Raw genomic sequence first — 15362 nt, 5'->3', positions numbered from 1 at the left:
GTAGGAAAATGTCAAAAGTTTCCTTCTCATATTTACGATAAAGGACCTTAGAGATTCCATCCAAGGCGAACCCAAAATTATATCACTATGTCACAAAATAAGTTTTTAACAGTGAATTGCAAGAGAAAAGTATAATCTCCAATACTTAGTTGTGGATTGCTTATGGCATATTGTTTTTTACTTGTCAAATCTATCGTTTCAATTATATTCGATTCAGATATAGCTAACTGGTTAGCACATTGAATACTAACATAATTATTATTTTCAATAGGATCAATGGAGACTATAATATCCCTTCCTGCAAGTGATCCTTTGATTTTAGGTAGTACACTAACACATTTTCTAAAAGTTTTAGGAAATATTTCATTATTGGTCTCCATTTCAAGATGAGCTTAGGTTTTAAAATTGGAGTTGTCTTTACTGCGACATTTTGGACTTTCCGGTATTGGAATCCGGTGGAAAAAATTGAAGTGAAATCTTGATTTGTGTTATTTAAACTGGTTTTTTGACAGTGTATATGGATTTAGCACCCTTAAAAACCCCTAGGGCACTTGGATTGTGCTGGGGTTACCCATCAAACTTGTGATTTCGATAAATTCCTGTTTAGATAAATTAGACCGGAAAAACCCACCGAAAAAACTTCCGAAAAATCTCACTAAAGACAACTCGTTTAAAATTAACCCCTTTAACATTTTATTAATCCTTCAATCCCCTTTAATTATAACTCCTTTTAGTTATATAATAATGAAATATATTTCAATCTATTTTTTTATAACCTTTTCCTTTCTTAAATCACTTTTTTAATAATTTTCCTTGCGTGATAATTACTCTCCTCTTTATAAGATATGGTTTATAGTAATATAGTAGTGATCCTATTTTAGGATACGGACTTCTTTTATGAGTAGGGGTTGATTTTTAATTTACCTTGGACAAGTGGTTTCCCATGGGTTAGTCTCTACTTAGGGAAAAGTGTCCAAAATAATTCTTTTCCTAAATGTGACTTTATAAAGTGAAAGTGACTTTATAAGTGGTAAAGTCAATGTTAAATTATAAAGTAAAAAGTGATTTTATACATAAAGTACAATACTACAATGTGGGTACTTTATTTAATGGGTCAATTAAAAAATAAAAAATGAGAATTAAATGCACATTTATTCTCATCCCTTGATCTAAATGAATCTAAGCCATTAGATCTTAAAGTTTCCCAAAAGTCATTTAGGGAAACAAAAGGGGGAAAAGAAAAAAGAGACTGCATTCAATTTTCATGAGCAGATTGGAGAAAGGAGGCTAAGAGCTAGAGAAAAGTTATGAAAGAGAAATTTGTTGCAGCAAGCTGAAAGAGTGATTTCTGAGCAAAGTTGGACACGGAAATCGAGGCATAGAAGACAACAAAAGGTACAGTATGAACAACATTTAATGATGTGAGTTGCACATCGTTCGAGAGAAGTTTTTGAGAAAAACAAAAGACAAAAATAAATGAAAAAATCAGTATTGTCCATACAACAGTATGAAAATCTCTATAGTCCATATGGAATCCATACAATATAGTCTGTACAATCTGTATCCATACAGTGCATATTTTCAGCGTCAAGTGGGCAGGGAAATCGAGGCAAAGTGGGCACGGTTTTCAAGGAGTTTTGGGCTGAAGAGATAAGTTGTATTTTGTTGTTTTGTTTTGTCTGCAAATGTATTTTTCCTGAACTTGAAAGATAAATAAATTTGAAGAGCTCTCTAACGGGTTTTCCCCAGAGAAGATTGAAGGGGTTTTACCTGGGTCTAAGTTGACCAAAAACCTGTGTGTATTTTTATGTGTGCCGCTGCTCTGTTTATCTCCATATTTATTTTTAGCATGTGTTGATAGTCCCATGTGTTTTTATCTGAAAATTTCATTTCCAGAATTCTATATGTTGAATGTATGTTTATAGGAAAGGGCATTTAACTGAATGGGAGTGATAAGGTGAAATTAAAACTAGGTTGGGATTGCAGGAAAGTTTTTAGTCATCAAATTTCAACAAGAGGGACTTTGAAATATGGGCGTTGTTATATGGAAAATAGCATACGCTTATGATTTTAATAGATGTACCACCAATTTAATTTCTTGCATGGTTTCAAAGTTGAGTATGTTATGCCAAATAGTTCCTTGTAACCCTATTTTACTAAACCCCCTCTTTTAAATTTAATATTACGAGATTAACCTGCACATTTGTATGGACACATGGAAATGGTGTGTACGAACACAACTATGTGTTTCTACAAAATGCACTTAGTCTTTGAAATGATGCGATTATGCCCCAAAATTTGTTGTGCAACAATCAAAACTTGTTTTGATGACTATAGGGTAAACAGAATTCATCAGTTGTTGGAGTTAGTGGTTGGTATGGTCGGGTACGGCAACAGATAAAACTATCGATAATTAAAATTGCATCCACTATTTTTTTGCACGGCCATCTTTTTAATTTGCTGCCAGTATGGTTCTTTGTTTTCTTGTACAGATAGTTATGTATGTTGATTTTTGGTAGCATTGGATGTGCTCTGGGCATGAAATTTGGTGGACAGGCTAAGGCACATGACATCTCCAAGACCCAAAAATCGTTTGGAGAAATTCCACTTAGATGAAAAGATATTAAAATAATTAATATTTTTAATGGGTCCCTAAGTCTAAACTCAGGAAAATAAAAATATTAATGTGTATCAATATAAAATGGGTTAGAAAGTTCTAAGTGACGAGGATCAAGCCAGTGCTAATCTTAAGCGTTGATTAGGGACTTAATCTTGGTCGCTAAAGTGTCAACAGGAAAAGTATAAAAGGAGGCTTGAGGGTCAATTGGAGACACACCAAGAGAGATCAAGAATTCGATTTTCTGGGGCGAGGTTTGCTGAGGGAATCGTGTTATAGTGATCAATTCCAGCGAGGGGCAGTTTAGCAAGGGATTTTCATCTGAGGCTGAAGAATACATAACAGAGAGGCAGCGCAGTGCAGGAAAGACAACACGGGCCCTGGAAGGGTTGACGCAAAGGCAGTAGGAGCTGACGCAGAGGACGCAGAAGCCCGTAGAGGCTGATGCAAAAGGCCGTAGAAGGCCGTAGAGGCTGACGCAAAAACTGTAGAGGCTGACGCATAAGCTATAGAGACTGATGCAGAAGCAGTAAAGACTGATGCAGGCAGTGCAGAGGGTCGTAGAGGCTGACGCTAGGCTTCAAAGACAGCGTTGGGGAGATTTTGAGGGGCAGACTAAGAGCAGATGAGTCAGGGGAGGGTGACGCAGTTCCAGAGCAGTGCTTGGAGCAGCTTTCGTTATCCAGCACAAGGAACAGTCAAAGTCATTGTGGGTTGACCATCCGGTTGTTGATTTGTCGGAATTTCTGTCTCCGGATAGAGGTACTACTACAGAGGACATTCTCTGTTGGGTGAGCCATTTTTGGCACCGTAGTTGTATTCACGAAATCGGCTTAGTAATAAAACCCTGATATACGCTGCACTGGTTTTCCCGCATTGGGTTTTTCCAGGGACGATTGTCCAAAAAAAACGGTGTCCCTTGTGCTATTGTTTTTGTTTACTTCAGTGCATGATTTGTGTATCTATGAAGGCTGCATTTGTGTTTACTTCGATATTTATGCAATTAAATAGCTTGTTAATGTAAAGAACAAGTAGGAGATAGTAAACCAGAAATTGCAGTAGAAGTTTCTGATTTGTTAGATTTAGGAATTTTCACAATGTACGGTTGAATACTGAATGGAAATGTACAAATTGAACAGTGGTGTTTGGACTGCAATCAGTGTCAGAAAGCAACTATTGTGGTTAGTGAAAGTGGCACCAGTAATCAACAGTCATGTTGCCTGTCAGCGACACTGCAAGACTATGGTTGCAGCTGTGTACTGCGGTTGACAGCCACATGTTGTTTTTCTACCTCTTTTTTTTAATTTTATTTCTTTATATATAACGTTTTTCTTTATAATCTTTTTTCTTTTCTTTTTAAATTTTTTTAACTTTTTTTATTTGTTTTCTTTTTTTCTTTAGATACTCTCTCTCTCTCTCTATATATATATATATAACATTTCTTCTTTTATTCTTTTTTTAAATGGCCAAAGGTCTGATAGCAAAATGGAGAATCTCCAAGACTTGTGTAGTGAAACGTTTGAATCACAACAACAACAAATGACGACAGGTTGATGGATAAAGGTCAAATCAAACTGGCTTTGTGCAGTGGTTGAGCGGCCAGAGAATCAAACAGCTATGATACCAATGTTATGAACAAAGTTCATATACGCAACAGAATACTCAGAAGGTATAAACTATATAAATATCCATCATAGGACAAATGTATTTATATAAGAATGTACAAAAGATATGAAATATGATTATTATAAATGAGGGTCCACTTATATACCTAGGCAGGTGCCCCTACATGAATGGTCATGCCCTTAAAAATATGTCTCTTCTATACTAATCACTACTTAATTAATCATTATTATATATAATTATATTATTTTTATATATATTTTATTCATAACAATGGCATTGGGGATGTTTGTGGCTGCCTCAAAATACCCCAATTCGTCCAATCAACAAGCAGTAAATTTGGCTAGAAATGCCACCAATTTTGCTCATCCAAACAGCCCTATTCAATGCCCATGTCCATGATTTGCCAAAACAAATTATAACAGAATATCAATGAAGAATGATCGACTAACTAGGGTGGAATCTTTCACCACCGAAATTAGTAGAGAAAAAGGGGTCTTAAACCCTCAAAGCCACAGCTCAAGAAAACAAATATAATTGATCCAAATCGTTGATGCCAAGTTGATTCCAACCCTCTTCTATTTATAGATTCCCTCAAGGGGTTTCTCAAATGTGAGGGTGTTAGTTTTCCAGTGTTATATGCTTAGCACAATCACTTATTGCAATTCCAATAAGAAATAGTAGATAGAACAGTAAACCAATGCACAATAGAAGGCAGCCAAGAACAATAGGGGCACAAGATTTGGTCAAAGACCATTGAAGAACCCCACAAGAGGGAAAACCCTTTCCAAATTCTTCTTCTACTAGATTGTCATCAAATGTTCAGCGAAGAAATACAATGTTCCATTACATCAACAATGAGTCAAAGTCAAGCCTTTGACCAACCAATATCTAGTGAAAGATGAGCCCTGTTGACCACTACGTGTCAACGACCCATAGCAATACACCCCCTTTTTCACAAAAGGGATGGCACCTGATCGATGTGTTCCTGCCATCCAGCTATCATCATCAACCTGAGGATCATCTTATAATGTAAACCCAGTCTGCATGTGTATAATGTAAATAATCTTAGTAGATCCGTGTCATGTATGTAATCACCTAGGTCAACATACTTTTCTGGCGACGATATACATTCTGGGAGGTTTTTTGTCTCACCGATCCATTCTCGGATGGTCGACAGAGTTTTCCTTCAGCCTTACCCCAAAGGCGGAATGGATTTTGTCACTGAGATATCAGGGGAGTCCTAGTGTTCTAGATCGAGTCTATGTAAAAGTGATTTAGGAATAATCCAGCTATTTGGTTAGGTTATTTTATTACAAATTGTTTGATCTGCTAGATTATATTTGTGTCGCAGAACTAGGTACTCTATGAGGGTCTTTTGTAAATGGGTTTTTCCCCTTGAGATGTAAAAAATGTAAAAATCATGATGTAAAGTGTCTTGAGGGTTAGAAAAATAATTTATCCCCTCATAGATTAATTAATTAAATTTTTTGGCCAAAATTAATTAAAATCCTAAGCCATAAATTTAATTAATTATAGGTCTTAGGTAAATTTAAATTTTCCAAAGGCAAAATTCGTGGGTCCTTAAAATTCAAATTTTAAAAGGCCCAGGGACTAAGGTAAATTGATTATTTTGCTAAATTTTAGGCCTTTGGTCCCTGGGGTTAAGTCAAAGTCAAAATTTTGAGGAAATTAATTCAAAAATTTAGTTTGTAAATTCATTAAAATACATTTAATTGCAAAAATCGAAATTTTTTCAATAATTAAAATTTCTACGGATGAGATTAAAAGAAATTTTGATCATCATCAACCTTTCACAAGGATCACTCGAACTAGCAGTTGGAAGATTTATCTTTAAATAGAAGGTCAGTTGTCAGTTGAGATCATCCGATCTCTGGATCGTGTACTAAGCTCTTAAGCTCTCTTGTATACTTTTTTGAATTAATGCAAAAGTCTTTGGGGTTTCAACGTGTTGTAGTGTTCCTCTTCATAAATTTATGGTAACATTGTCTTAATTTATGCTTAATATTATGTGAAAACTATCAATCAATAGCTCTCTTAGAATAATCTGAATACATGTATCTTATTCAGTTTGTTGGATCTAGGGTAACATTTTTAATTTTGATTGAAGTAGCAAGTATCTCTATTTCTTCAGAATTTTATTGTTGTTCTATTTCTCTATTCAATTTGATGGTTGATCTAGTGTTTGCAAAAGATCTCTCAAGTTCTCATTGAGCATTTGGGGATAGTTCTCGGTTGGACCAGCCAACTCTCAACACATATTTTTTGAAAAGCCTACTTCATATAAGCCTCAAGATTTATCTAACGATAATCTTTTTTTCTGCACGGTGTTTTTGGGCTAATACCTCTCTAAAATTTCAAAATCTTTTAAATATTTTGTGGAAATTTTGATAGATCTGGCTATTAAGAGCTTTAGATTATCAAATCTGGGAGCTGAGTTGGACTCATACTCCTCAGATGTGACAGATCTGTAAATTATTTGTATAGATCTGTAAATTATTTGTGTAGATCTGAAATTTCGTAACATAACTTTGAATTTTAACACTTGGGTTTTTGGGATTTTCTCTATTTTTGTACATATTGGGTATTGGGTTTTTTTCTTTTCACTTGTGCAGGAATAGATTTGAGAAATCAGTCAAGTAAATCTTTAGATCTGAGATAGATCTAGACCCTGGAGGGCAAGATCTGGGCTCAAAGATTGTTTGCAGGAATAGATCTGAGAAATCAGCCAAGTAAATCTTCAGATCTGAGCTACATCTAAACCCTGGAGGGCGAGATCTGAGCTCAAAGATTGTTTGCAGGAACAGATCTGAGAAATCAACCAAGTAATTCTTTAGATCTGAGATTTTGTAAGCAGATCTGGGGTTTTGAGACAGATCTAGTACCTGGAGGGCAATATCTTATCCCAAATCTTTTTACAAGGCCAGACATTAAAGGTTTTGCAATAGATCTGAAGATCTGAAGCAAAATATTTTTTTTCAGAACAAGGGTTTCAAGTTTTGGGGCTCCTAAGCCCAGATTTGCCTTCTCCTAGCCCAACGCTAATTCTATTGGGCCTAGTGTTAGCTCTCATTGGCCTTATATTCCCTTGCTCGATTTCTAATTTGAATATTTGATTTTCTGAAGCTAATCATTAGTGGGTTTTTGCATAAAATTTGGTAAAAATTTGTGTTTCAGATATTGAAAATTTTTGTGGCAACTTGGGCAAGTGATCTTCAAGGCCTAGGGCCTAAGGGTTTGATATCTAAACCATTTTTTCCTCACTGTTTGCGAAAACAGTCATACCTTTCTAATAGTGGTGAAAAACACATCTAAGTGGTTTGAAATTAACTAAAAAATTGTTAAATACATTAATAAGTCATTTATGTTTGATGTGTATCAAAAATTTGGCCTAAATCTACATTTTGGGTCACTGTTATCTCTGAATAATTATGTTTCTGAAGTCTAAAATATAACAGTGGAAAAATTTCATGTGAGTTAGCCTAAAATCAGTTCCTAAGTTGTCTAATACATTAAGGAATTAATTTCTTGAGTTGGTCATTCATCATTAGAATTATTTCATGTTTTAAATGTTCACTGTGATAACTATATCAGATCTGATACAATTCCAGAAATCACATCACAACAGGCTAAAAATTTTTGATAATTCATGTGGGCAGTAAATTTTTGGCATAAAGATATCATTGATAGCTTACTGTTTTCATTGTCATATTGTTGTTGTCATAAAGTTTTTCTTACTGCTGTCCTAAGAATTAATTAAGTACTCTGTCATGGAATTGTGATAAAATGCATGTCCTTTGTTTCATAAACTGAGTATTTTTTTTTAGCATCTGTTGACATTGATATCGAATTGCAAAGTTGTTTTTGTTCTCTTTGAGCTAAATTGTATCAAGAAGATTTGAAATAAGTTGGTGTTTTAACTATAGTATCTTCAAGAGTTTATTTTCCAAGCCTTCATCTAAAAAACGGCAAGCATTTCATTTGGGTAATTGAGGGCTTTGCGGCATAAGTGTTTTCCCATTCTCAAGTCTAACTTCATCTCATCTTAAGGTGCATTTGCATATAAGTTAACTTTGCATAGATAAAATTTACTTCCAAGCATAAGCTTGGTCGATAGATAGATAGATCTCCATCTGTCTTTTCTTGAGAAGCGAAGGTTGATGCGAAGGTTTTTCCTTGTCGAGGCCGACTTGTACTTTTGTGCACATGTGGGTTTCACATTAAAGAATAATATATTTCCTTGACCAAATTAAATTCTTCCAAGGGCTAGAACAGGGAAAATTTTAAGAACCCCCCCTAAATTTATATATATAATAAATGGGCGAATCTCCATGGTATATAGGAAAAATGGAAGGCGATTTTATCAATAATATAATATGTATATATAATTTTTTGGCGAATCTCTCACTAGGCATGGCGAATATTTTACTCAATTATAAAATCTTGTAAGATCTTGGTATTACCATGGGTCAATACCATGAGTTATCATAAACCTGGAGCTTAAAAATTACTATTAGTAATTTATAAAAAATAATAAAATTAATAGTTGATTTTTATTTTATTTTTTGTTTTAACCAAGCTAAAATGTTTAACATACATTAAATTACAACATCCATTTTTACTCTTGATCCACTCTGAGAGGGATCAAATATTTTTCACTCTATCCTAGTTTTCATATCACGATATTTGATACCTCTCGGGAGTTAGTAGATCTAGAGTAAAGATGGATCTATGTTGGTTTAATTCCCCCATTTAAATAGGCTACATTCCAGGTGAATACCATGGGTCAATACCATGTGCCATTTTGGTGAATACCATGGGTCAATACCATGTGCTATTTTTATTTTTATTAATACTAATATTAGGGTTAATAATGTTTTTTTGTATGTTATTAATAACAATCTAGTCCATGGTATTTGTCCCATAGTATTTTTCCCATAGGTTTCACCTAAATATAACACATTTTTTGAGTGTTCATAAATATAAGGTGACTTATGAAATAAATATAAAAAATGTTTTATTTGTTTACCATACCTCTCGCTTATTTATATTTTTGTTAATTTACCATACCTCTTTTACAAATATGGTATTTGGCCCATAGGATTCACTTAAATAAAACCTCTTTCTTAGCCTTCATAAATAGAATGAGGGTTATGGACTAAATATAAAAAGAGGTTTTATTTATTTACCATATGTCTAGTTTATTTATATTTTTATTTATTTACCATACATTTTGAGTATGTATAAAAAGACGTTTTATTTATTTACCATACCTCCACTTTACTTATATATTTTTATTTGTTTACACCCTTGCATGTATATAAGGTGACTTATGGAGTAAATATAAAAAATGTTTTATTTATTTACCATATCTCTGATTTACTTATATTTTTATTAATTTACTATACCTCTTTTATAAATATGGTATTTGGCCCATAGGATTCACTTAAATAAAACCTATTCTTGAAAATGGGCGAATGGATTCACTTAAATAAAATCTATTCTTGAAAATGGGCGAATGGAAGGTTTTAACTCCTAATTTCAAGGGCTAAATTTACCTTTTTTACCCTCTCGCTTAAAATAAGGTGGGCTATTTGAGGTGATTTGTAAAAATGTACTATGATACAAAATATTCGCCCACTAAAAATTTAGAACCCCTTAATTTCGCCAAAAGGCGAACATTCGCCCCTAAAATTTTCTATGGGCTAGAAGGGTTTTCTATGGATGAGAAAGGCTTCCCAATGGAGGGAATTTCTCCCTGAGATGCCAAATTTCAACACTCCTCAACTAGGGAGGAATTACCAACTGCATCATGAATCTCATCTCAAATGTCCTGCCATCATCATCGTTGTATCATGCCATATCTCGTCTCTGCTCATCCTTGCTCATCTCTGCTCATTTGTTGAACACTCTCAAATCTAAAGAAGAAGAATCATCATAGGGGACCTCCAACTTCTACCCTATATCCAAGGACAATAGGCGAGATACAACATTCAATGAGAGGTAAGGATCACACTATATCCTATTTTCTATTGATCCTTCCCACCTTTACCCTCAAGAGTCAAGTGGTAGAACACTTGCATCCACCGGCTTGGGGGAGATACACACTTACCATAAATGGTAAGGATTACACACACACCAAAGTCCCTCACCCATTGGCTAGATGGGTGGCAATTCCGACAAGCCTAACCTGTGGGTAGGAAACATACTGGGGTATACTCTCTCAAGTCCCAAACTTTATGGTAGGGGGAAATACCCACTTGTCATAAATGACAAAGATCACACACATGCCCTATAGTTACAAGAGGCGAGATACACATATCTAAAGAGTTAAGGATCACACCCCATCCTATTGTCTAGAGTTCCCTCAACCCCAAAGGCTCTCTGTTAATTTTCTAGTGTTCTATGCTTAGCATTGTTGAAGAATGTAACTAGTATCGGTTTTCATAATTGTATTTTGCTCATATTATTATTGTACTTGTCAAAAGAAAGAAAAAGAAAAATGTATTTGTAAAAGAAAAACTACTATTAAAGCATGGGTTTCATGCTCAATGTATTTGGTCCTAGTTCAAAGCACCCATTGAGTGCTCTAGGGTTTGTGTCTTGAATCAAAGTCTAAGTTATGAAGTAAAAGACCCAATTGGGGACATGTAATAGGAAAGAAAATATTATTTTGATTTTTAGAAAGGTCTAAAACACCCATAAGATAAAGTCAGCCTATAGAAGGCAAGATCTAGCCTCCATTCATCCTCTGGCTCAACGTCTAGCATTTTCACAGTGATTTGTGGTGAATTTTGGCATTTGCAGGGGTCCTAAAAATTTTTGAGGCCTCCAGGGCCTAGCTGTCACCTTCTCCAGCCTAGCCGTGCCTTCTTTTCCCTCTGTGTCAACCTTTTCTCCTCATTTGGGTGAGTCGCTGGCCATTTTGGCCTTGTAAACCCTAGTCGCAGCCTTCTTGGAGCCTCGGCCTCCCTTTAGGGGAGCCATCTAGCCTTTTAGAGGCCTCAACCCCCTCTTTCCAACCTAGTCGTGGGCTTAGGCTACCCTTAGGAGCCTTCGGCCCCTTGAAACCCTACCCGCAGGCCCTCTAGGGCCTTTCCTTGCCCAGCGTCAACCTTTAAGGGCTTGACGTCAGCCCTAAGGGGCTTATTTCCCTTTGTCATGTTCCCCCTTGGCATTTTTTCGCCCTTGTTTTCCATTTCCAGCCCTTTGTTGACCCTTCTAGCCCTAGTCTTGGGGTTTTCTAGCCTTCTAGCCTTGCCCTAGTCTTGTATTCAGTCATTTCTGATTTTTGTATGATTTTAGCATGCTAACATTGTGATTTTGCAACAATATTAGAGCTAACTTGGTGATTGCAAGTAGTCAAGTCCATTGGAAACTTCATTATCCATCTACAAGGCCTCAAGGCCTCTTGGTTTGCTCTCTAACCCTCTTGTTTCATCACTGTCCTAAACTTGAATTCTGAAGTATTTTATGACAGCAGCATATTCAGGGCCTAAACATACTCTAAATAAGCCTAAATTTACTAATTGATCACCTAAGGCAATTTATAATTAATCTAAAGTTGAATTTGAGTGCATAGAAGTGGGTTTTTGTGGACTGTTGGGTAAGCTTCAGATTTGATCTGTTTGATACATGCACATAAAATACCTACAGCAGTGATTAAATTTCATAAAAGTGGCATACTAACTTATTTGTAATCATATTTTGTTATTGTATTGTCACTTGCACTCATTGGGCTTATATCTCTATGCATGTTTGATCAATTTTTTGAAGGTTGTAACAATATTTTCAAGGTCTGAAATTTACTGCATAAAGTCTGATATAAAAATTACAGTGGTGGAAAAAAGTGTTAAAAGTTATCTAATCTCATTTGTCTCTTGTTTCTTACATCTTGTGGATCTTGGATAAGTGCTTAATTGAGTAATTTGGTGATTTTCTTATTGCTGCAATCATAGGTTCATTGGCTGCTCCATATTTATTTTCTACATCATTGGCATCTATTTTCACTCTTGCATTAACACACACAAGTGCCCTAATCAAATTGGTGAGTGTTTAATATGATTGGCTAATTGCTCTAAGTGACATTGTGGATAAATGCTCTAAAATTCTTAGTGCCATTATCGTCATTAGATAAGTAGATACATTGGATATCTCTTGTGGATGTTATCTTAAATCTTAGTTGTGATAAGTCATCTATCTAACTGGCATATTGGTGAAGCATTGATCTTGCATTATTTATCTCGAGTAATTGTTTATTGATATCATTGGCAACATTTTCTGGCACCGTTAAGTTTTGAGCACTTCTTCTTGTGGTTGAGATTATTATTCACTTATTTGTTTAAGTACCTTATTGTTCATAATTAAAGATCACCATAACTAAGTACTTAAGAAATTTTGATAATCTCACCTCAAGGGTACTCATACCTTGCACTTGCATCTTAGGATAAGTCTCTTGGATTAATTAATTTATTACCAAGCATAGGCTTAGTCAATAGACACATAGGCCCACCTTTCTCATCTAGCTTTAGGAGTTTAGCACCTCTTTAATTATTACCAAGCATAGGCTTAGTCAATAGACACATAGGCCCACCTTTCTCATCTAGCTTTAGGAGTTTAGCACCTCTTTAGTGGTTGACAAGATGACCTTGCAGTCGCCAAAGCCACGATGTTTGCAGTGTCGGAGGCATCGGGTGGTTAAAACCTAAGGGGAGGTACCGTTAACCAAGCCTTTGTTTGCTTCCCCTTGGCTTCTCTCTCATAACCTATTCTATATACTAACTTCAAAACAATTAAGAGGAAGGACACATTTAGAGTAGGCATCTAACTGAAATAAACCAGAATTTTGCATCTCACTTAGATTGTAGGATTTGCATTTCATATAGGATAGTGAAGCATCCCATAAGCAACAACTGTTCATCCAATAACTTGGTAAATAATATGTCTTAAAGCAAGTAATTGACTCCATTTAAGGCACTGGTCTTTCAAGTCAAATCCAATCTAATCTCTAACTTGCTAAAATTAACCAAGTTGCTAAGCCCTTCAATTGTGTCTCCCAGATTTGTTGGTTGTCAATGAATTCCATCTTCACATTTCATAGGGACTACCCCCATAGCTTGTTGTAGGGAGACAGTTGTTGAAATATGTAACTAGGTTCAGTGTTTATAATGACATATGTAATCATGATTTAATGTATTTAATGTAAAGAGGAAAATAAATTTATTGTTGTTCTTGAGACATGGGTTTCATGTTCAAGAGAAATTTATTTTTAGGTCAACCACCCATTAAGTGCTTCTAGGTTTATCATAAAGTCAATTGAGTCACTGGCATGTATTGAGGACTCATTTGGGCATGTTACATATTGTAAAAAAAAATTATTTGAATCAAAATTTGGTGCAATTCGACCAAGAGGAAGACATGTATAAAGGAGACATTGACCTCACTTGGAAGGGACAAAAATTCACTCACCAATTCATACAAGGAAAAGCAAGAAGTGTGAGGAAGAGGAAGACTAGAAGAAGACAAGAAAAGTGAGTTTTCTTATTTAGTTTTGGGTTATAATCCTCCACACGTGCGAAGGTTAGGGCATCATCTTGCAGCAGTAGAAACCAAGTTGCAGTCACTTCAAGAAGGTCGAGTTTTTGGTCAAAGGAAATCCATCTTGCAAGCCGAGTTGATAAGAAGAAGGTCTCATCTCTAGCGAAGAAGAAAAGAAGGACAAGGTCTCCATTATTCTCTCACATGTGTCACTTAGGGTTTCTGTAGAAGAATTTGTTGGAAGAGCGAAGTTACAGAAGAATTTGCTGGAGGGGTTGAAGTGGTAGAAGAATCTACTAGACAGGTCGTAATTGCAGAAGAATCTACTAGGCAGGAAAATTTGCTGAAGGATAAAATTGCAGGACTTGCTCGAAGGAAAAGCTTAGATTTGACTTGGTCTTGGAGGGTCTTGGTCAAGGATCAAAGGTCTTGGAATTTTTCAATTGAAGATTCTATAAGAAGAACAATTCTTGTGGGTTTTCCTCTCAAGTGGAGAGGTTTTGGCCCTGGATGATCCCCTACATCATGTGTCCTATTGTTGTTTGATTAATAGAACATAATAATAATCAAGGAGAAAAAGAATCTAATCAAGATAAATAAAAAGGCATTACAAGCAATTATCAAAGTAAGAGAAATCACCCAATCTAGCTTCCCTTGATTTCTCAACATGGAATCGAAGCTAAGGTGACTACATCAAGAAAAGGCAGCTTAAAGAAGGATACTTGAGGGCCGAAGCACAAGAGATCATTCGGGAAACATCAAAAGCATCAATCATCAAGAAGGTCTAGCCCTCACATCATCTTGAAGAAAGTAATTAAGAACATCAAAGAAGACCTCAAAACCCTAGCTCATTCAAAGAAGGGTTATTCAATTGAAGCATTCCTAGAAAGTTTACAATCTTCATCTCAAAGCAAAGAATATCTCAAGGACCCTACCTCCACTCAAAGAAGGACTACACATTGAAGCATCTTGAAGTCTCTACATCCAAGGGAAGCAAGAAGAGGCATTATCATCATCATCAAAGAATCAAGGTGATCTCCCTCTCTTTGAAGGATCACCTTTGAAGGAAGACATCTTCCATCATCCACATTATCAAGAAAGGCATCAAGTTGAAGATATCACCATTAGGAAGCATCTTCACTTGACAAGTAAGTATCTCTATATTCATGTCTGAATTTGCTAACAAAATGACTTTGTTTTGCAAGGAAAGTGTTAATTTTAGTTAACAAAGGGAATGTTCTATGCTTAGCACAATTACTTCAATGTATTTTAAGCAGCCCAAAGACAATTTCCAAATTAGTTTCCAGTAGCAATCACATTAACCATAAATCACATTGACAATAACTATAGATAGAACATAAATAAAATGCAGAAGAAAAGCCAAGATGAGGACACCAGATTCGGCGAATGCCAAGGAAAAACCCTAATGTGGGTTAAACCCAATGTTGTGAAAAGCGCGAGCGGGATTAAATCGGCGTCGGGAATGAAGCGGAAAAAATCGGAAAAATCGGGAAAAAAGCGGAAAAAAGCGGGAAAAAAGCGTTTGGTACAAAAATATTCATTT

General features: G+C 35.5%; 1 protein-coding gene across 1 annotated transcript in view; it reads right to left on the bottom strand.

Moving 5' to 3' along the window:
* LOC149237649 (uncharacterized) overlaps nucleotides 1–15362 on the bottom strand; it is a 175553-nt gene that overhangs the window by 64815 nt on the left and 95376 nt on the right. The gene's annotated exons all lie outside the window — the stretch shown is intronic.

The sequence above is a fragment of the Pinus tabuliformis genome, chromosome 8, assembly GCF_031772625.1.
Source record: "Pinus tabuliformis cultivar Carrire ecotype Pingquan chromosome 8, CPIR1, whole genome shotgun sequence".
Taxonomy (NCBI): domain Eukaryota; kingdom Viridiplantae; phylum Streptophyta; class Pinopsida; order Pinales; family Pinaceae; genus Pinus; species Pinus tabuliformis.
The sequence above is the reverse complement of the archived record's forward strand: the minus strand, read 5'-3'. Positions and strand labels throughout refer to the sequence as shown.